Source organism: Procambarus clarkii, chromosome 40 (assembly GCF_040958095.1).
Source record: "Procambarus clarkii isolate CNS0578487 chromosome 40, FALCON_Pclarkii_2.0, whole genome shotgun sequence".
NCBI lineage: Eukaryota > Metazoa > Arthropoda > Malacostraca > Decapoda > Cambaridae > Procambarus > Procambarus clarkii.
The window spans coordinates 8,573,714-8,595,194 of record NC_091189.1 but is presented as its reverse complement, the minus strand read 5'-3'; the positions used below and the strand labels follow the sequence as shown (position 1 = coordinate 8,595,194).

Genomic DNA, 21,481 nt, shown 5'->3' with positions numbered 1-21,481 from the left:
GTGACTGTGGTGGGAGAGGCGAGTGTGGGAGCAACCGCCGGCTCTAAGAAACAGCCCACAGTAACTTGGTCAATAGCTTTTCATTCACGTGAATCATCGATTTCAACTGCGGAACGAAGACAAGTGATTATAAAGATTAAGTGCTAAATCGGTTTGACTAGCACATCGAACGGCGACCTGCAAAAGCGAGATCGTCACCGATCAGTCCAAGTACTTTTGAGACCCGAGGTCGAATCTTCGATATTATCCAACTGAATGAAATAAAACTCTGCCGGATTGCACAAGATGGATGGAGATAAGTTGAGTGATGGGTTGTCAAGAGACTTCACACACTACACTGAGCGTGTTGACCAGACCACACACTAGAAATTGAAGGGACGACGACGTTTCGGTCCGTCCTGGACCATTCTCAAGTCGATTGAGAATGTGGTCTTGAGAATCGACTTGAGAATGGTCCAGGACGGACCGAAACGTCGTCGTCCCTTCAATTTCTAGTGTGTGGTCTGGTCAACATACTTCAGCCACGTTATTGTGACTCATCGCCTACACTGAGCGTGTTATAGGAGAGGCCATCGTCTAGTTTTTTTTTTAAATAACCGCCATGAAGTTCTGGGCTTTGTCTGCAGATTGTAGTCGTTTCTAGTTGGTGATCTTGATGTCCTGATTCATCTCGTTATATCTCAAGAGCGGTGCCTCTTTCCCACTCTATTCAGCATATCAATATCATCTTGGGGGCATCTGACCTGCTAAGTTGGGGCATCTGACCTGCTAAGTTGGGGCATCTGACCTGCTAAGTTGGGGCATCTGACCTGCTAAGTTGGGGCATCTGACCTGCTAAGTTGGGGCATCTAACCTGCAAAGTTGGGGCATCTGACCTGCTAAGTTGGGGCATCTGACCTGCTAAGTTGGGGCATCTGACCTGCTAAGTTGGGGCATCTGACCTGCTAAGTTGGGGCATCTGACCTGCTAAGTTGGGGCATCTGACCTGCTAAGTTGAGGCATCTGACCTGCTAAGTTGGGGCATCTGACCTGCAAAGTTGGGGCATCTGACCTGCTAAGTTGGGGCATCTGACCTGCAAAGTTGGGGCATCTGACCTGCTAAGTTGGGGCATCTGACCTGCTAAGTTGGGGCATCTGACCTACCCCAACCCCAACATGGAGAATACATCGCATCCGCTGATGATGTCACCTAAATAATATGTCAACCAGCACCAAAGGCGGTATCAACAAGACTAAGGCAGCAATATAATTCATAAACATCTTTGAGAATAAATGAAAAATAAGCACAAATAAACAAAAGTCCCAGATAATATACATTGCAAGTGGATTCCCAGACCCCATTATCCTTAACAACCGTCCGATCCAATATGCGGATGTTGGCAGAATACTGGGACTCATGAACAATAGAACAGGTATACAAATTTTCGAAAAGAACAGACTAAATAAAGCCAAAGCAGCCTTTGGAAAACTAAGGAGATTCTGAAGCCTCAGTACAAACATACAGCTACAATAATATAAGGCTCTAGTCCGGCCCCATCTACAATATTCCCCACGACCACTACACACCTTTAAGAAAACTAACTTGTAAAAACTACAAGCAGTGCAAAATAAGGCACTAAGGAGAGCAGCAAAACACCGTCTACCATATGATCACACACTCCAAGATCTCCACAAACTCCTGAACATTCAGCCACTAAACATCAGACTGCAGCACCAAGCCATCAGGGTGTGGAACACCATCGAAATGTAAGAAGAACCATGTTAGAAAGATTACTCCAAGATGAGACGCCCCGCTCCCACAGCTGGTGGCCCAAGATGAGACGCCCCGCTCCCACAGCTGGTGGCCCAAGATGAGACGCCCCGCTCCCACAGCTGGTGGCCCAAGATGAGACGCCCCGCTCCCACAGCTGGTGGCCCAAGAGCCTCGATTTACTAGATGAAAACCCAGCCCCACAGTACATAATTCCCAGGTGAAATACTGAGCAGAAATCCCTCCCCGAATAATACACACAAAAATAGTGTGTTTATATATATATATATATATATATATATATATATATATATATATATATATATATATATATATTGTGACGGTAACGCGTTGGTGTTCGGCTGTTTAAGGCTAGGGGTATGGCCTCGTCACATAGTTATAAAAAAAAAATAGAAAAACTGGAACTTCGTCTGTGGTAAGGTAAGGAGAAGACACACAAAACACAAGTAAAACTTTAACAATGAAATTTTAATTACGTTAAATAAATCAAAACATGAAAATATGGACAAACAAATTCTTATAATAAAATCAATGAATCAAAATAATAAGAATACTTAAATGACAAAATGAAAAGTTACGTTAAGGCAAAATAACAAGAAGTGCAATACAACAGTAAGTGGGAGGTGCTGGAATATTGGCTTAAAGCCACCACCTCTCTCAGTACACTCTAGAGTCTAGCTGGGAGGTGTGCTGGCTACGAAAGCACGGAACATTCTGAAGACTGATGTTGGGGCGACCCCAGACATCAGGTAGTATTGGGGGGCGAGTGCAGGTGCAGCCAGACCGGCGACCAATCAGCGGAGCCGTATCGATCAACGGGTAGTTTGGTGATTTGGGTCCGAACAGGTGGCGGGCTGCATACGTTTCTGCTCACCCTTGCAAGCCTTGCTGGTGCTGGTGTTGTTGTCGTTGTTGGACATTTCTTCCATAGTCTTTTTATATAATTGTGAAGACGTAATTTTGGAGGGAAGAGCAGGCTCAATCTCTTGAAGGAGATTATCGTCACAACTCTCCCCCGAAGCCTGCGGTTCTGGAAGAAGTACGTCGTTATGTGGTGGAGTAATGGATGGAGTTGCTTCTACTTCATAAACTCTGGAGAGATCATGGGCTAAGATGTTGTCAGACTCTTGGTATAGCGTGTCTCCAGGTTGAATTTCTGCAGGTAGCAAGCCCATAGTAGAAGACGTTGAGATGAGAAGTGGGCGTGCTGCAGGAGGTGTAGGGTGGTGTGGTCCGTATTGATGGTGGACCGAGCACTTTTCAGGTGTGGAGTGAAGTGCTGAAGCTTCAGGATGAGGAAGAGTAGCTCCTTGCCAATTGTTCCGTAGATCCTTGTAGCAGTAGTCGCTGACAGGTGTATTCTTCTCGCCTCGTTGCTGCATCACGACACCACCCACGTCGGTACCATTGGCGTCGACATGGAGGATGAAGGGCTTATCTGACGAGGTGAGAGTGGAATTAGAAGAGGGCATAGGAGCACGATTATTATCCTGAAAGCATTTGGGAAGATCATTAAGGATTTTGGAATTAGAAAGCGCCGACTCCTTGTCAGTGCTTTCGGGAGAAGAAGCCGGGATGGTCTCACTGTGGATGTAGGGTTCTGTGAAGGTAGAACAATTAATCAAGACAGTGGGAGGAGTACCATTATATTGCTTCAGGAGGTTGACGTGGCACAGCTGGGTCTTCCGCCGCCTATCTGGAGTCTCTATCACATAATTATTATTATTCCTGCACTCTTTGACGCAGTAGGGTCCTGAAAATCTGTTTTGTAAAGGTGAACCTGGGATAGGGAAATAAGCAAGGACGAAGTCTCCCGGCTTGAATTTTCTTACTTTGCTGGTCTGGTCGTAATGAGTCTTCATTCTCACCTGGGCTTTCAATAGATTATCATGGGCAAAGCGGTGGACTCTCTCTAGAATGTGCTGAAGGTTTTGAAGAAACTGGGGCACATTCTGATGCTCACTGAAGGTGGCATCTCTGAGAGAGTCTTTGAAAGCCTTAAGGGGAGTACGGCACTTACGGCCGTAGAGCATCTCATAAGGAGATACTCCTAGGGACTCATTGGGGAGACTTCTGAAAATACACATTATTAGGTCAATCTGCTTATCCCAATCCTTTGAGGTTTCACTACAAAACTTTTTCAAGAGTGCTTTGATGGTCTGATGACTACGTTCAAGAGAACCCTGTGAAGCAGGATGATAGGGGCTGGACAATACCTGTTTGATGTTGAACTCCTCCAGTGTCCTTTTGAAGAGATCACTGGTGAAGTTGGTGCCACAGTCACTTTGAATCTCCCTGGGAAATCCGTATTGAGTGAAGATCTTCAGTAGATGTTTGATAACCGTAGCAGCCGTGATGTTCTTCACTGGAACTGCTATGGGAAATCTGGTGGTAGGACACAGGATGGTTAGGATGTAGGCGTTACCTGAACTGGTCCGAGGTAAAGGACCAACACAGTCTATTATGAGTCTGTGGAAAGGTTCCGCAGGCACCTGTATGGGAATCAGTGGTGCTCTGGGAATGGAGACGTTCGGTTTGCCTGCCATCTGACATGTATGACACTGTTTTACGTACTGTTTGACGTTATTTACCATACCTGGCCAGTAGTAGTCTTGGCGAATCCCATGGTAAGTCTTGTTGAAGCCGTAGTGGGAGAATGCTCCATGGGCCAGGTGTAGAATAGTGGGCCGCAGGCTGGTGGGAATCACAAGTTGTTCGGTGTTGGCCCAATCGTCCTCCTCCTTCAGTTTACTGGGTCTATATCTGCGGTAGAGCAAGTCGTTCTCTAGGAAGAACCCAGGAATACTGTCGGGTTGAGTCTCAGCCTGGAAAAACAATGGTGTTAAAGTAAGATCTTCCCTCTGCAACTTACGGAACTCCAACTTGGTCAGATGCGGGGGTAGTTTCTGAGGGTCTTGAGGGACAGCGGTGGCAGTAGAGTCAGCTGGCTGTGGACGTGCGGCTTGTGCACGGGTGGTCACGAGAACCGGAGGAGAAACTTCACTCTCTTGAACCTCTGCTGGAACATACTCAAGAATAGGGTTACTTGGCACAGAGTTACACACCTGGGGTTTGTCCATGACGATCAGGTTGGTTGGTTGCAGGTCTTCTGCCAAGTCGTTGCCTAGGAGAAGTTGCACTCCAGGCATGGGAAAAGGCTTTTCCCTGACGGCGACTTGGACTTCCCCGTTCACGTAGGGACAATCCAGGTGGACTCTGGCGAGAGGGTATGGAGTAGTAGCAGTGAGGTCAGTGATGAAGACCGTTTCCCCGGTGTAGACTATGTTGGGCACAGCCGACTTCAAGATGATCGATTGTAGAGCCGCTGTGTCCCTCAAGATCTTCAATTTGAAACGTCCCTCCGGATTTGAACCGTTGGCAGAGACAGTTCCAGTATACAGGTGGTTACTGAAAAGAGAAAGATCATTAACATCAACACCAACATTCATCACAGGCTTACCGGACTTAGGAGGAGTTGGTTTGGGTCGTTGTTGGTCAGTGGTTCCCTTGTATTGAGACTTACCACACTTGTCTATGGTATGTCCATAGAGTCTACAATACTTGCAGTACAGTTGTGAACCAGCTTGATCGGGGCTCACCTTCTCGTAACTGTACCACGACTTCTTACTGGAGGATGGTTCAGGTGTCAGCCGGTGGATGAGGCTGTAAGTGTCAGCCGACTTAGCACACTTCAGGTAGTCGGTTTCTTCTTTATCTGCTAAGTAGAGGCGGACAGGAGGCGGCACACGTCTCAAGAATTCTTCAACAAGCATCAGGTTGACGAGTTCTGTAAAAGTAGAGACATGTGCTGCTTCCAGCCATTTCATGAAATACCTCCGTTTCGTGTTAGCAAACTCGAGGAAGGTAGTGGTACTTGCCTTCAGGTGGTCACGGAATTTCCTTCTATAACTTTCGGTGGAAAGTAGGTAGGCGTCTAACACTGCTTGTTTCAGAGTGTAGTAGTCATTCTCAGACGCCAAAGTACTGAGTGTGACTGCAGCTCTACCTGTAAGATGGACTCTGAGAAGTGTTGCCCATTGGTCGACAGGCCAACTGAGTTGATTAGCGAGGGTTTCAAAGGTGGTAAAGAACACATCAACTTCTGCTTCTACAAAGGATGGCATTAACTTACTTGCATGTGATATATTAAAACTGACGGGAAGATTGGCAGTAGCTTGTTGGCGTTGAGTGAAGTGTGAAGTTTCCAAGGAGATTTCGCGTTGACGACACTCTAGAGCCAGAGTCGCTTGTTGCTTGTCATGTTCGCGTTGCATCTCCAACTCGCGTCGTTTGGTTTCAAGCTGTACTCGTTCCCGCTCCTGGAGTAGTGCAACCTCACGTTCTTGTTCGTCTCTCCTCAAGGCAGCTTCACGTTCTCTGAGGGTGATTTCTCGTTCTTGTTCTTCCCTCCTCAAAGCAGCTTCGCGTTCTTGTTCTTCTCTTCGTATGGCAGCTGCTTCTCTTTGCTGCTCACGTTCAATCTTGGCCAGCTCTAGTTTAAGTTTCATCGTTGCCAAGTCAGTTTTCTCTGCAATATAGTAAGTTTCATGAGTTTCAGAGTCTATCTTACCTTGCTCTAAATAGTAATCCAGCAACAGGTTGTGTAGGTCATTTTTGTTGGCTTGATAGGGAACTTCTAGTTGATACTCATGTGCAAGAGTTTGTAGTTCAGTCCTCTTGGCACGACTTAAAGTCCCTATTTCACCTGCTGGATTTGCACGGAAAGTTTGGAGACGAAACATGGTGAAATTAGCAAATAAAGGTACACGAATGTTCAATAATGAAATGTCAGAAACAGGACAACGTGGCAACTGGTACCTATCCTGTGTGATCTTTAACAATTAACGTTAAGTGAAAGATATTAAATGATTAAATTAAATCAAGGGCGCAGGAAATCTTGTACCCGGTACTCATGTAAGAGAATAAGGGCAAGAAAATCCTACTAACAAATGAAACAAAGTTTCGAAAACAAATGAAACAGTTAAATGCTTCAAAAGTAAAATTGGTAGTCCAAGGATGTAGGCATACCTTGCCAAGTCTCTATAGGACATAAAGCAAGTTTTTCCCACTGAATTTAATATGATACTTACAGAATTAGCGAACTTTTGTGCTCTGAAAAAATAAGCTAATTCCCTACCGTTGTATGTATCATCATCTCTGACTGACGTGTAGGGGTGCGAGGTGTCAACTGGTGACGAGAACTGCTGCTGAGGTCCCAATTCAGCAACTAAAGTTCGAGCTAGAGGAACTATGGCCCTCTTTGTCCTCCTACAGTCAGATTGCAGAAGATTGGGTACTCTTGACCCGGGGCAGACCACAGTACCAGGGTACCAATATGATGATCTGTCAGAATGAGAAATATTCAAGGGACATAGATGGTAAATACGAGTAATAACATGGAGGGAGAGATGACCAATTAAGAGTATGACTGCGGCCTACAGTCACCACGTAATCCAAAGTTGTCTCACCTTCACTATATGTTACTCTCGTAATGCACAATACACCGCACCTTATAAAAAATGAAATTGAATGAAAAATAGTAAAGCTACGTTAACAAAGTTAAATACGCTTACCATAAATTACCACTTGGCACCAGTACCTGAGTGAGGCTCCTAGGACAGGCCCCCATAAAACTTGTGACGGTAACGCGTTGGTGTTCGGCTGTTTAAGGCTAGGGGTATGGCCTCGTCACATAGTTATAAAAAAAAAATAGAAAAACTGGAACTTCGTCTGTGGTAAGGTAAGGAGAAGACACACAAAACACAAGTAAAACTTTAACAATGAAATTTTAATTACGTTAAATAAATCAAAACATGAAAATAATGCACAAACAAATTCTTATAATAAAATCAATGAATCAAAATAATAAGAATACTTAAATGACAAAATGAAAAGTTACGTTAAGGCAAAATAACAAGAAGTGCAATACAACAGTAAGTGGGAGGTGCTGGAATATTGGCTTAAAGCCACCACCTCTCTCAGTACACTCTAACGTCTAGCTGGGAGGTGTGCTGGCTACGAAAGCACGGAACATTCTGAAGACTGATGTTGGGGCGACCCCAGACATCAGGTAGTATTGGGGGGCGAGTGCAGGTGCAGCCAGACCGGCGACCAATCAGCGGAGCCGTATCGATCAACGGGTAGTTTGGTGATTTGGGTCCGAACAGGTGGCGGGCTGCATACGTTTCTGCTCACCCTTGCAAGCCTTGCTGGTGCTGGTGTTGTTGTCGTTGTTGGACATTTCTTCCATAGTCTTTTTATATAATTGTGAAGACGTAATTTTGGAGGGAAGAGCAGGCTCAATCTCTTGAAGGAGATTATCGTCACAATATATATATATATATATATATATATATATATATATATATATATATATATATATATATATATATATATATATATATATATATATATATTAGTAAAATAAAGAGCCTTAAACAGAACGTCATAACATGTGTGGAAGCCTCGGAGTGTGTATAAATGAATGCTACTCAGTATTCATCCATAGACACCCATATATGCTGAAATACACGTGAAGAACCTCAGACACACACACACTCACAGCTCCCTGACAAGAGAGAGAGCAAGCTTAGCTTAGCTAACAAACACCCATACATCGTGTCAGCAAGGCGGACAGCCCGCCTGCTTTCATAACTCTCACCATATTTCCCATTTCTAATCTTTCCCTTCACCTGTGCCTCTCCATCCTCTTTACTACCCTTTCCCCCTCAAAAAAAAATCAAGATCAGTCCAATATTATCATGAGAGCATAGAGGGTTCACTGACAAAGTGATTGGTTTCTGTCATTAACTCTGGCTCAAGTATAAAGAAATTACCACGTTTCCGTCCGTCTCGGACCATTATCAAGTCTTGATAATGCTCCGACCGGGACTTGATAATAATGGTCCAAGGACGGACCGAAACGTCGTCATTTCTCCATTTTCTGATATGTGTTTTGGATACCTTCCGCCACGTTATCGCGACTCATGGTCAGCACTGGCTCAAGTGGCGTTAGCTCTGAGGCCCGGGCACTCAGGCCAGCGACGATAACAAGGACGGTTCCCCCCCAAGATCGTCCTCTAAGACAGTGATGGAACAGTTATACCACTCCTGTCTATTCGTATCCCGTTTTTCGTACATTCGAAACTACTTCCATCTCTCTGTCTCTCTTTGCTCTCCCCGTTCCCTCAATTTCTTTCACCCCCTCCATTCTTTACTTCCTTCCTTATTTCCCTGCTTGCCTTCTCTTCCACCGCTGCTTCCCCCTTCCATGCGAGGGAGGGGGGTGGGAAGATTTGCTGAGGTGTTAAAGGTGCTGTAGCACACCGCTGTGGCTCTACGGGTGGTAAGCCTGGCTTCCTTATACTCTATCACTCATACTGCCTCATAGCTCCCTCATACTGTCACATAGCTCCCTCATACTGTCGCATAGCTCCCTCATACTGTCGCATAGCTCCTTCGTACTGCCTCATAGCTCCCTCATACTGTCTCATAGCTCCCTCATACTGTCTCATAGCTCCCTCATACACTCACAACTCCCTCATTCAATGTCTCACAACTCCCCTCCTACACTCACAACTCCCCTCCTACACTCTCTCACAGCTCTTTCACACACTCTCACAGCTTCCTTATATTCTCTCGCCAGTTCCCTCATATTCTCTCACAGCCCCTCTCATACACTCACAGCTCTCTCATACTCTCTCATAGCCCCCTCATACACCCACAGACCCCTCATACTCCCACTGCCCCCCCCCCTCATACTTTCTCATAGCTCCTTCATTTTCGCAACCCCTCATACTCTCACTCACAGCCTCCTCTTACTCACTCACTCACTCACAGCTCCCAGGGTGCCCTGGTGCATTACTTTATCTCCTCACGCTGCTAAAGTTTTGTGTTCATAATATTTGTTCTAGTTTGGTCAAAACTCTGTTCTCGAACCAGAGTCATACTTTTGGCAGTTTGGCATGTTTTTCGGCTTGATATTCGCTTGACGGGTGAGGGTTATATTATCTAGCTTCGTTATACTCCGTGGTAGAGTATATTGCAATATTTGTTATTCGTTATCTTGCTTCGTTATACTCCATGGTAGAGTATATTGCAATATTTGTTATTCGTTATCTTGCTTCGTTATACTCCATGGTAGAGTATATTGCAATATTTTCGTCATCCGGTCTCCTTGTTATATTCAAATCGAGTTCCTATTTAACCGTGGTAGAATATACCGTGAACCCTAGATATCAATATTATACTCTCGATAGAGTATATCCTGTTCCCCCCCCCCACAGATATATTGTCCCTTATTACCCAGGTGTCTGTTTAGGTTAGTTGACGGGGTTCTGGGGTTATATTAAGGTCTGTTAACAGGGGGTTTGTTTTCATCTTAACAGGATGTATTCTGTTAACGGGTTTAGCTACACTAGTGTTCGGTCTAACATGACAACAGCATCAACAGCACGCATGATGCTGTTGTTGACAGGATAGGAGCGACAGTAGACATGAGTTGACAGTAGACATCAGTTGACAGTAGACATTAGTTGACAGTAGACATCAGTTGACAGTAAACATCAGTTGACAGTAGACATTAGTTGACAGTAGACATCAGTTGACAGTAAACATCAGTTGACAGTAGACATCAGTTGACAGTAGACATCAGTTGACAGTAGACATCAGTTGACAGTAGACATTAGTTGACAGTAAACATCAGTTGACAGTAAACATCAGTTGACAGTAGACATCAGTTGACAGTAAACATCAGTTGACAGTAAACATCAGTTGACAGTAGACATTAGTTGACAGTAGACATTAGTTGACAGTAGACATTAATAGACAATACCGTGACAGGAGTGACAGTTGGTACCCCTGTATGACACGTCAACTACACCATTAAAAACCGTCAAGCCATCATGTTAAAACAACAACAACAACAACATCGGAGAATGAACTTCATAGGTCATCGAACTTGACCTATCATGGTACTGAAGCGTCAAATAACAGCTGTGGAACCACCATGACACAACACCGTTAGACCTAGCTTAAGTTAGGTAGTTAGGAATATGGGGAATAGGCTTACAGGTTCCAGGGGCCAGATTCACGAAGCAGTTACGCAAGTGCTTACGAACGTGTACATCTTTCCTCAATCTTTGACGGCTTTGGTTACATTTATTAAACAGTTTACATGCATGAAAACCTCCCAATCAACTGTTGTTATTTTTATAAACAGCCTCCTGGTGCTTTGGATTTCATTAACTGTTTAATAATTGTAAACAAAGCCGCCAAAGATTCCGAAAAGATGTACAGGTTCGTAAGTGCTTGCGTAACTGCTTCGTGAAGCTGGCCCCAGAAGAAGAAGAAGCGGAAATGTTAGCCTCGTGAAGAAACGTCAAACAGACGGAACATTACATCTAAGACAGTCCAGAGTTACAATCCAAATCAGATTAGCAGGGAGACGGATCAGCGGAGGAGTTGGTAAGCACATAAAAGCCATAAATATCCACTACTCATCCACCAAGACAGTAATAACACCTAGTGTATGAATAACACTTACTGGGCCAGCCAGACGGCTTCATAGAGCCGGCGCAGTTGGCTCTACGGGTGGTAAGCCTGGCTTCCTTATACTCTATCACTCAAACTGTCGCATAGCTCCCTCATACTGTCTCATAGCTTCCTCATACTGTCTCATAGCTCCATCATATTGTCTCATAGCTCCCTCATATTGTCTCATAGCTCCCTCATACTGTCTCACAGCTCCATCATATTGTCTCTTAGTTCCCTCATACTGTCTCATAGCTTCCTCATACTGTCTCATAGCTTCCTCATACTGTCTCATAGCTCCATCATACTGTCTCATAGCTCCTTCATACTGTCTCACACCTTCCTCATACTCTCTCACAGCTTCCTCATACACTCACAACTCGATTCCTGCAAATAAAGAGACGAAATATTGTAGTTTGGTTAGGTTGATGGGCGCGATTGAGAGGGAAGGAGCCGAGCTCAACACCGTCGTTCACGGTGATAGCCCATAGTTTGGTGTTAAGCACGGTGCGTGAAGGTGGTGATTAGACAGTTTCCGCAGCCTGTTCGTTACCCAAGTGCTGTGTTCAATTGCTGTTTGAGGCTCCGGTTGTTAATTGTTCTAGAGTGTCGTGTAACTGCGTTTAACAGGGCAGTTATACGACACTCTAGAACAATTAACAGCAACTCTTGAACGTTCACCTCGTGCGAATCTACACATCAGCCGGATATATTATTGTTAACATCTTTATTTAAGAAATTAACATAAGAGTTTTCTCTAATCGTAGTATTTCAATTAGGTCGTATTGCATTGAAGATGCTGTTGCTGCTACTCACCTTCACATTGGACATAATATAATATATAATATATGAGGCATAATATATGTATGATATAGTATGGATCATACATAAAACAATAGGTCTAAATTGTAGGTTTAAACACACAAATAAGTCACGAGATTACAATCTACAGCATCAGATAGTATACCTGTTTTAATTTACAAATTTGCAGATGCAACTTTCAGGTATGAGAAAACTCTGGCGCTGTTTGGGGCACTTTTGTCAACTATTTATAGGAAGCGAAGGATGGAGTGGCTCAACTGTGTACAGGTGTAGACGCTGTGTTTACACAGGTGTTAACCAGTGACCGGGTCCTTGACGAGACTTGGGCCGGAGGGTAGAGCGACGGTCTCGCTTCATTGGAGGTCGGCGTTCAATCCCCCGACCGTCCAAGTTGTTGGGCACCATTCCTTTTCCCTCGTCCCATCACAAATCCTTATCCCTTCCCAGTGCTATATAGTAGCAATGGCTTGGCGCTTTTTCCTGCTAGTTCCCTTTCAGGCAAACCTGAACTAGCGTATTGGCTGAGGCAATTAAGGAGCGCCCTCTCCACCCAGAGGTCGCAAATATGTAGTAGACAATAGGAAAACAGATTGGTTAGCAAGGCGGGGTCCAAGAGCTAATAGCTTGATTCTGTAAATAGTAAATACACACACACACACACAAACGTTATAATTAATTGTTATGGTAATTAATATATTAGAGAAAGTTACTGGTAACTGATACTATTCTCCCGATCAGTAGAACTGGAAGTCCCCCCAGCGAGCACAGCATTATGCACAGGAAAAAACGCGCTAAGCATTTAAAAAGCAGAATCAATAATGTGTGTGTGTGTGTGTGTGTGTGTGTGTGTGTGTGTGTGTGTGTGTGTGTGTGTGTGTGTGTGTGTGTGTGTGTGTGTACTCACCTAATTGTACTCACCTAATTGTGCTTGCGGGGGTTGAGCTTTGGCTCTTTGGTCCCGCCTCTCAACCGTCAATCAACTGGTGTACAGATTCCTGAGCCTACTGGGCTCTATCATATCTACATTTGAAACTGTGTATGTAGTCAGCCTCCACCACATCACTGCCTAATGCATTCTATTTGTTAACTACTCTGACACTGAAAAAGTTCTTTCTAACGTCTCTGTGGCTCATTTGGATACTCAGCTTCCACCTGTGTCCCCTTGTTCGCGTCCCACCAGTGTTGAATAGTTCATCCTTGTTTACCCGGTCGATTCCCCTGAGGATTTTGTAGGTTGTGATTATGTCCCCCCTTACTCTTCTGTCTTCCAGTGTCGTATGTGTGTGTGTGTGTGTGTGTGTGCGTGTGTGTGTGTGAGCCGACACACAACACCAGGCGAGGTGATGGCAGCATGTCGGGGCAGGGGGGGGGAGGGGAAGATTGTGGGGATGATGGTGGGGGGGGGATGTGGGGGGAGTGATGGTGAAGGGACGACGAGTGATGGTAAGGTCAATCAGCCACAATAAGTAATGGCTTTATCAGTATGAATTGGTGGGGAAGTGGTAGGAGGGGACGGGGTCCCCATTGGGAGCAAGTGGGCGTGGAGGAATTGGTTGAGAGAGGGAGAGAGAGAGAGAGAGGGAGGGAGAGAGAGAGAGAAGAGGGGAGGGAGAGAGGGAGGGAGAGAGGAAGGGAGAGAGAGTGGGAGAGAGAGGGGGGGGAGTGGGAGGAGAATTTCGCATTATATAAGAAATATAAACAAGTAGTTGGTTAGTGATGGGACAAGACAAGTCTTGATGACTGGCAGACATCCAGCCTCTCACCAGATTACACTTCTGGATACAAGGATATCGTCCCCTGCCTAGAGATATAGCGTCCCCTTACATGGATATTACGTCCACATGCTGGATACAGAGTCCACTCCCTGGATATCCTTCACTTGCTGGATATATCGTCCGCTATCCTGAGAGGTCTTTTAACTTTCTTCTTATTGTTCCCCTCCCAATCTCTCTCAGAATATTCCCTCAACCAACTCTTTACTCTTCCCCTCACTTGCTCCTCTTGGATCATACTCTCCCCTCTTCTCTCCCTCCCCATATTCTTCTCCCCCTCCCCCCTTACTCTTCTCCCCTGGCCTCTCTGTCTCCCCCAGCCTCGTCCTGTCGTCTGTCTCATGGCAACAAGTCAAACTTACCTGGACTTACCTGCGCAGTCCAGGTAAGTCATCAGACACCTGTGTTTACGCCGCGCCAGGGCTCAAAATGGACTTGCAAATGGCGTCTGTGTGGAGCGAGAGCACTACACCAGGCCGGCTTCCTTCTCAAGCAGTCTGCCTCTGCTGGGGCGTCGCGTCGCTTTGCTGGGGCGTCGCGTCGTCTTTGCTGGGGCGTCGCGTCGCTTTGTTGGGGCGTCGCGTCGCTTTGCTGGGGCGTCGCGTCGTCTTTGCTGGGGCGACGCGTCAGGAAACTGTCGTGCTAAAGTGCTCTGCCCTATCCAACCAGAGGACCCAACACAGAAAACGGGACAGTATGTCAATTTCTGCGAGCCACTACCATTTTCTAGTACGACCATTGTTGCCGGTAGAGTATACGTCAAAATGCGACGTTCTCTTAGGAGGACGAGGTGGCCAGAACGCATCGGGCAGGATATCACTGTGATATGGATATCGGTGCGCTAATAGGACACAAGATAGCGTAGCGTTATCGCCTGACATAATATTTCCTCGTCCGGAAAGCAGGTCAAGAATTAAGACTGTAGTGCAGCTCGTACAGGCCTTGGTAACTTCGTGCAGCGCTGCCAGCCGTTAAGTTCTCTTGACTAACATCAAGAGAGCCGTATAATCCAACGCGACTATACCTAATCGCGTGCATTAGTCTCCACCTAATGGATTTAGTTATTATATAAGCAGTCACCGGAATGCAGAAAGCAATCACAATAACCTGATGTATTTATGAGAATGCATAATAGCAATATGGTGGGACTGCCATAGGCCTATTCGCTGTAACCCCCCACCCTACCTCCCCCCCTTCCCTTTAAGAATGATCAGCTCCTATTCCGAGTAACAGCCATTCCTGTGACATTTGCAATAGAGGTTTTGTTTGCACAGTTGGTCAACAGTTTTTCATCTGATCACACTATCCGAACTTGCAACGCTACGGATCGTTTTGAAAAAAACGTTGTTTCGGCGATGCATCAGAGTAACAATTGCCAAAAAACAACGTTATAAACTGAACTAAATTCCGCATATATCTGTTCTTCTCCTTTAATTACCCTTTCCCTCCCTCCCTCCATCCCTCCCTCCAACACACTACCTCTCTCCTTCCATCCCTCCAACACACTCCCTCCCTCCCTCCCACCCTCCCGAAATCTCTCCTCTCTCCCCCCTCCTTCTGTCGCATTGCCGTCAGCACCGCACACTGTGAAACATTCATACCACGCCAGGGAACGTCTGTGGCGTTAGTGGGTGGGGACTTTACACATGGGTGGGATGAAGTGGGTGGGGACTTTACACATGGGTGGGATGAAGTGGGTGGGGACTTTACACATGGGTGGGATGAAGTGGGTGGGGACGGTACATAATGGGGTTTTGCGGTGCAGGGTGGGACAGGAGGGGGTGGTGTGGGGGTACAAGGGGGGTGAGGGGGGAGCGGGTGGGGGGAGAACATAAGATAGGGAGACTATAAAAGGACAAGAGCTGATAAGGGAACCAAAGGAAGGGAACGTTAACCAAGAAGAAGAACGTAGCGGAAGGAAAACTTTGTAACATAGCTGTGTTACAAAGTTCTTTCGCTCCAGATGTTCCAGATGTGTTCCGGATGTGTGTGTGTGTGTGTGTGTGTGTGTGTGTGTGTGTGTGTGTGTGTGTGTGTGTGTGTGTGTGTGTGTGTGTGTGTGTGTGTGTGTGTGTAAGTGTGTGTGTGTGTGTGTGCGTGCGTGCGTGCGTGTGTGTGTGTGTGTGTGTGTGTGTAAGTGTGTGTGTGTGTGTGTGTGTGTAAGTGTGTGTGTGTGTGTGTGTAAGTGTGTGTGTGTGTGTGTGTGTGTATGTGTCTGTGTGTGTGTGAGAAAAAAAATAGTAGTTATAGTAACAGTTGATTAATTGACAGTTGAGAGGCGGGCGGAAAGAGCAGAGCTCTACCCCTGTAAGCACAACAAGGTGACTACAAGTAGGTGAATACACACATGTCGGGATCCAAGAGTCAATGCTCGATCCTGCAGGTACAAAATAGGTGAGTACACACACAGAAGAGGAGTAAGAGGAGACATGATCACTACCTACAAAATTATCAGAGGAATTGACAGGGTAGATAAAGATAAACTATTTAACACGGGGGAAACACGAACAAGGGGACACAGGTGGAAACTGAGTACCCACATGAGCCACAGGAACGTTAGAACTTTTTCAGTGTCAGAGTAGTTAACAAGTGGAATGCATTAGGCAGTGATGTGGTGGAGGCTGACTCCATGCACAGTTTCAAATGTAGATATGACAGAGCCCAGTAGGCTCAGGAATCTGTACACCAGTTGATTGACAGTTGAGAGGCGGGACCAAAGATCCAAAGCTCAACCCCCGCAAGCACAAACTAGGAGAGTACACACGTACTCTCTCTCTCTCTCTCTCTCTCTCTCTCTCTCTCTCTCTCTCTCTCTCTCTCTCTCTCTCTCTCTCTCTCTCTCTCTCTCTCTCTCTCTCTCTCTCTCTCTCTCTCACCCCTTCCTGATAAAAGAAGCGGATGTGTACACTTGTTATATACTTAAACTAAGAGCCGCTGACAGCCACAACCACCCGTCTTCTCTCATCCATCTTAGTGTCCTCCATTACTCTCTTCTTGCCTAGTCCTTCCTCTTGGGAATGGCCGGTACACCCACTTCCTGGCTTCTTGCACGGTCGGCGTTCGATCCCCGACGATCTAAGTGCTTAGACACCATTCCTTCATTGGTACTCGGGAGTTAGCCAACTATTGTGAGTTACATCCCGCAGGGGGGCCCCAGTAGTTGATCAAGGGGAAGCTATAGGGCCCCTGGACTCAAGTGTGGTCCCTGGCACCGGGATTAACTTGTTGCTCCTGGCTGTCTGGGTTCGAGTCCTTTTAGGGGTGTGGAGTTTTCAGTTGCATATTGGCTTGGGTACCATTCAAGCCCGTTCACACACACATATATTTAATTATCTTAACTCATTCTTACGTAAATTCCAATATTGTTTCTCTACAGTTTGTGCCCTAGTTAGTGCAGAGTCCGGACTGAAGAGGCACACATACAAGGCCTCCAGAAAATGAGGCAAACATTAAGAATGAAACGCTGCATAGTGAAAAATTATGGTGTCCTCTGAAACGTACAAGAAAAATGCCTTGTGGACATTATTATTGCTGTTATTATCGTTCGAACTAACAAGGAATAGAAAATATTAGTGTAATGTGAACTTTCGCTCTTGACAAGAGCAGGAACTTTGTGTGTATATGTACTAACGTAAACGATATACATATGTATATATATATGTATATGCATATACACATTCATGTATAGTGAAGCGGTTCTCTTAGACTGGTGTGAGCAAAGGACGACCATAATGGCTTGGGAGGTATAACCAGCTTATATAACGAACGACCCCCCTCCCCCTAGAACGACCTCCTGGAACGACCCCTCGACGCTAGCATCTACACCGATAACTATGACCATCTTCATCGCCTAGGTGAGTACTTAGACCCTTCTTCTACACTACCGTCATCATCTAGGTGAGTACCTGCCAGGTGAGACAAGCTTCTTGCAATAGAGTCGCCCCTCAGAGGGCAATAGAGTCGTCCCTCAGAGGGCAATAGAGTCGCCCCTCAGAGGGCAATAGAGTCGCCCCTCAGAGGGCAATAGAGTCGCCCCTCAGAGGGCAATAGAGTCGCCCCTCAGAGGGCAATAGAGTCGCCCCTCAGAGGGCAATAGAGTCACCCCTCAAAGGGCAATAGAGTCGCCCCTTAGAGGGCAATAGAGTCGCCCCTTAGAGGGCAATAGAGTCGCCCCTCGGAGGGCAATAGAGTCGCCCCTCAGAGGGCAATAGAGTCGCCCCTCAGAGGGCAATAGAGTCGCCCCTCAGAGGGCAATAGAGTCGCCCCTCAGAGGGCAATAGAGTCGCCCCTCAGAGGGCAATAGAGTCGCCCCTTAGAGGGCAATAGAGTCGCCCCTCAGAGGGGAATAGAGTCGCCCCTCAGAGGGCAATAGTGTCGCCCCTCAGAGGGCAATAGTGTCGCCCCTCAGAGGGCAATAGAATCGTCCCTCAGAGGGCAATAGAGTCGCCCCTCAGAGGGCAATAGAGTCGCCCCTCAGAGGGCAATAGAGTCGCCCCTCAGAGGGCAATAGAGTCGCCCCTCAAAGGGCAATAGAGTCGCCCCTTAGAGGGCAATAGAGTCGCCCCTCAGAGGGGAATAGAGTCGCCCCTCAGAGGGCAATAGAGTCGCCCCTCAAAGGGCAATAGAGTCGCCCCTCAGAGGGCAATAGAGTCGCCCCTCAGAGGGCAATAGAGTCGCCTCTCAAAGGGCAATAGAATCGCCCCTTAGAGGGCAATAGAGTCGCCCCTCAGAGGGGAATGGAGTCGCCCCTCAGAGGGCAATAGTGTCGCCCCTCAGAGGGCAATAGTGTCGCCCCTCAGAGGGCAATAGAGTCGCCCCTCAGAGGGCAATAGAATCGCCCCTCAGAGGGCAATACAGTCGCCCCCTCAGAGGGCAATAGAGTCGCCCCTCAGAGAGCAATAGAGTCGTCTCTCAGACGGCAATAGAGTCGCCCCCTCAGAGGGCAATAGAGTCGCCCCCCTCAGAGGGCAATAGAGTCGCCCCTCAGAGACGAATAGAGTCGCCCCTCAGAGGGCAATAGAGTCGCCCCTCAGAGGGCAATAGAGCTGGTTATAGGAAGCTCTATAACGTTCTTTATCACACTTGTTATTGTGACACCTGCCTTCCTGTCCTCCTCACTCCCCCTCCCCCTCTCGCAGCCCCACACTTCAACCCCCTCCCTTAACCCCCCCCTTGCCTCCAACCCCACCCTGCTCAACCCCCCTCCCTTTCTCCTTTCAAACTCCCTTGCCTCAACCCCTTCCCCTCTCCCTCAACACCCCCCTCACCCTCAACCCCACCCCTCCCCTTCCTGCATTCCTGGAACCTGGAGGTATATTTCTCACCTGCGAGTTCATGAGAGAACGCGACTGTACAGTGAACGCCGAAGCGGGAAGCGCTCTCGAGGCGTTCATCGTCTACTGCGGTAAAGCCAAGGAAATTGACCCCAGAAACAACAACAACAGCCGCTCCTAAAGGGATGTTGTAGCTGTTGAATAAAATCCAATTTCAGGTGAAGTTTATTTCTGGATGTCGTGCATATTGTCGTTGTGAACCTGGCGTGTTGTAGGACGACGTGTGTGTGTGTGTGTGTGTGTGTGTGTGTGTGTGTGTGTGTGTGTGTGTGTGTGTGTGTGTGTGTGTGTGTGTGTGTGTGTGTGTGTGTGTGTGGTCACGACGCTCGACCTGGCCCGTGTGTCGAGTTATATGTTGGCCAGGGGGCCCGCTCGGCCATGTTGTGTTATGTTGGGCGGGGTCTGGAGGTCTGGGGGGGGGGGGTCTCCACACAAGCCTTTATTTCTTGGACTTGATCTTGCGGGTTTACTGGTTTATTAAACCACAGGTTACTGGATCATTACACTCGTGGACACACTACCCCAACCACCACCCCATCCCCCCAATCCAACCCAGTCACACGGCCCTATTCTAGCGCCCCATCCACTAGCCCTCAGCTTTATGCTGGAACTCCCCTTCCACCACCACCACCACCAGACTCCATCCTGTTAACACTATCCACCCCCACCCCCATCCTTTCATCCTTCACGCGGACCCCACCTTCCCCATCCTCCCATCCTCACCTGCACTCTATCCATTTAAGCCACGCAATAAAGCAATTTGTAAACCAATTGCAGATTTTTTTCTTACAGTAATGCTGGTGACAATATATATTGTGACGGTAAAGCGTTGGTGTTCGGCTGTTTCAAAAGCTGGGGGACAGGGCCTCGTCACATCACAAAAAAAAAAGAGAGAAAAGTTTGTCCTTTCGTCTGTGGTAAGGTAATGGGAAGACACACAAAACACAAGTATATAAACAATGAAATTTTAATTACTCTAGAAAACAAGACATGAATAAAGGCAATCTTATAAAATGTAGGACAAGTCAACAAACAAAACAACATGAATAATCACTGGCAAATGAAAAGTTACGCTAAGACAAGTAAGTTACAGTGATAGCAAAATAAAATAATGGGTGCTGGAATACTGGCTTCGAGCTGCCACCTCCCTTAGTACACGAAAGCCAAGGCTTAGTCTACCAGCGAGAGATGTCAACTGGATGGAGCACAAAGATATTCTGACGAGACTGGCGTGCTGCAGCCCAGACGTCGACTTGTGGTGGTGGCGGAGGGCAGGTGCGACGAGACACCAGCCAATCAGCAACAGGCAGGTAGAGGATGAGCAGTTTGCTGGTTACGGGCTGGCCAGGTGTTGGAGTGTGCTGGGTATGATTTGCTCTCTGGGCAAAACGTTTTGGCGATACTGGTGGACGTATCTTCTATATAGTATCTTGTACTTTGACGTAATGATGTAGGAAAGAGCAGGCTCAATCTCTCTTGAAAGAGATTATCGTCACAATATATATATATATATATATATATATATATATATATATATATATATATATATATATATATATATATATATATATATATATATATATAAGGCCAAAATCGAGCGTTGCCTGAGCCTGTTGTGCAACAATGGTTACTTAAATGGCCACTTCCTCGGACATCTCCCCCCCCACCCCCCCCACCTTATCGTCAAGGTGAATTCACGACAAGATTCCCCCTACGAGTTTCATAAATGTCAAAGTATCTTTACAACTGAAAAGGGGCGATTTCCTTCAATATGTTTGGCTTGAAAGCGTGAAAATTACGAATCATGCAATATGTCTAATGTTTATTGGTGATTATTCTTGAAAAGCGACAAAGAACGTTGCTTGGTAACGCATACGAACGTTTTCGTTCGTATGCGTTACCTAAGGTCAAAAATTGTCGTACTAAAAACTGGAAGCGGCTCGAGAAAAAGGTGATGTACTGTTCCGTTTTCTGTTTTGGGTTCTCTGGTAGGTTAGGATTGGGAACCTTAGAAGGACGGGTTGGTGGGTGATGCAACTCCTGTGAATCCATGTTATGGCTGCCCACCTCCGTTATGGCTGCCCATCCCCGTTACGGCTGCCCACCACCGTTATGGCTGCCCACCCCCGTTATGGCTGCCCACCCCCGTTATGGCTGCCCACCTCCGTTATGGCTGCCCACCCCCGTTATGGCTGCCCACCCCCGTTATGGCTGCCCACCCCCGTTATGGCTGCCCACCCCCGTTATGGCTG

At 46.7% G+C, this 21,481-nt stretch overlaps 1 protein-coding gene across 3 annotated transcripts in view; it reads left to right on the top strand.

Moving 5' to 3' along the window:
• LOC123757880 (tolloid-like protein 1) overlaps window positions 1–21,481 on the top strand; it is a 230,328-nt gene that overhangs the window by 16,047 nt on the left and 192,800 nt on the right. For all 3 annotated transcript variants that reach the window (XM_069338663.1, XM_069338662.1, XM_069338661.1), the window contains exon 2: window positions 17,273–17,750. The gene's annotated coding sequence lies outside the window, so the exon portion shown is untranslated. The remainder of the gene's footprint in view (window positions 1–17,272; window positions 17,751–21,481) is intronic.